We start from the raw sequence: 1,847 nt of genomic DNA, 5'->3' as shown, positions 1-1,847 counted from the left end.
CCCAACTCCCCTCCCCCATCTCTTTCCCCAAACCCGCCCCCTCAAAGCCCACCAAACACGACTTCTCCCTCAGAGATGCTCAAGACCACTCCTACAGGGTATTTAAACTGCATCCCAGAAAACAGACACGTGGTTTTTCGGTCTCTCGTCCCTGTCTCCTCTCTGGAGAATCACCTGGGAACACTTTACCCATTAAACCGGGGCTTTTTCTGATTTGGTCTGATTTGGATTGCTGTGTCGGCAGAGAGGCTTATAGGGATGCAAAATCCTTTCAGTTTCCTCTTCCCAGACAATTCAACCTCATGTCAAGCTGACAATCAATCAATCAATCAATCAATCAATCAATAAATGAATGAATAAATAAGGAGGAGCCAGGGAAGGCTGTTTTTGTTTTCTGGCTTACTGTGTCCTGTATTTACCTCACATGGAGCTACAGGCAAGGTGTCCATTCCAGTGTAGTGATGCCCACACGACACAGTTGCCCACTCAGCCTGCCAGGGCTCCTGCTTTCAGTGATTTTGTACAGGGGCTCTGGCACCCAGGTCCCTCATTACATCCTCTAGGGTGTGGACATGCCAGTGCATATTCATTAGAGAGCTTACCCTTCACTTCTCGTACTTCATAGGAATGTATGTAGTTTTCAAAAGTTTGTGTGCAGACCTGATTATGGAATGTGATGTGGAGGGGAAGGGGTACCGTGTGTGTGTGTGTGTGTGTGTGTGTGTGTGTGTGTGTGTGTGTGTGTTAGCTGGGGTTCTCTAGAGGAACAGAATGCATGTATATTATAGAAGGGGATTCAGTAAATTGGCTTATACCATGGAGGTACTTGGGAGTCAGGGACAGAAGGGTCACTACAAATTCAAAGCCAACCTGGTCTAGACAATGAGTTATAGGCTGGGCAGGGCTACATAGTGAGACCCTGCTTCAAGCAAGCAAAAAAAAAAAAAAAAAAACCAAACAAACAAAAAACAAAAAAACCCAACAAAATAAAATAAAACAAAACAAAAAACTCAAACCCAAAAAATGAATGGTGTGATTATCAACCACCACCCCCCGCCCCGCCCCCAACACACACACACACTATCAGTTTCCCACTCAGGCAGAATCTGAGTTTCTGCTCTGAGATTTGAGTGTGCGCTGCCAGAGGTCCTGCCCATCGCTTCTGAGGTGGCTCGTGCCCTTCCAGGCTGCCCGTGTTCTATTTCTAGCCTTGCCTCTGGGCACAGCGATTACTAGCTGCTTTTCTCTGCAGCTGTCCTTGCCCGCATTGGCCTGGTCACAGCAGCCTTTCCAACTTGTGGTCCCACCTCCCTAACCCTGCCCCAACCCTAATCTGCTCCACACACTGTGAGTGTGCGGCCCCAGTGACCACTAGAGGGCACCCTTGAGCACTCACATGCATTTGTCATTGTCCTTTCAAAGCAGGATGCATCTCACCCAGCAAAGGATGTGGCACTCAGGTCCCCTAGGAGGGGAGACTGTGCTGGTGACACCCCAGAACAGTTTACCGGGAGCTTTCAGAGCTGCTGTGTGTGCTTGGGGGAGGAAGGTTTAGACCTTCCTAATGGTCCTCAACCTTCCTAATCTGCGACCCTTTAATACAGTTCCTCATGTGGTGGTGACCCCCAACCATAAAATTATTTTCATTGCTACTTTATAACCGTAATTTTGCTACTTTGATGAATCATATGTAAATACCTGTGTTTTCCAATGGCCTTAAGCGATGACCCACAGGTTGAGAAACACCATTTTTGACCAGCACTGCTGCATTGAGAGAGATCTCACTGCAGGAGCTGTGGGTTCATGCCAAGGTTTACTGTTCTGTCTTTGGTGTTGTGTTGGATAAT

The sequence above is a fragment of the Peromyscus californicus genome, unplaced genomic scaffold (genome assembly GCF_007827085.1).
Source record: "Peromyscus californicus insignis strain IS unplaced genomic scaffold, ASM782708v3 Scaffold_19__1_contigs__length_69161282, whole genome shotgun sequence".
NCBI classification, from domain to species: domain Eukaryota; kingdom Metazoa; phylum Chordata; class Mammalia; order Rodentia; family Cricetidae; genus Peromyscus; species Peromyscus californicus.
Note: the sequence above shows the minus strand (reverse complement) of the source record.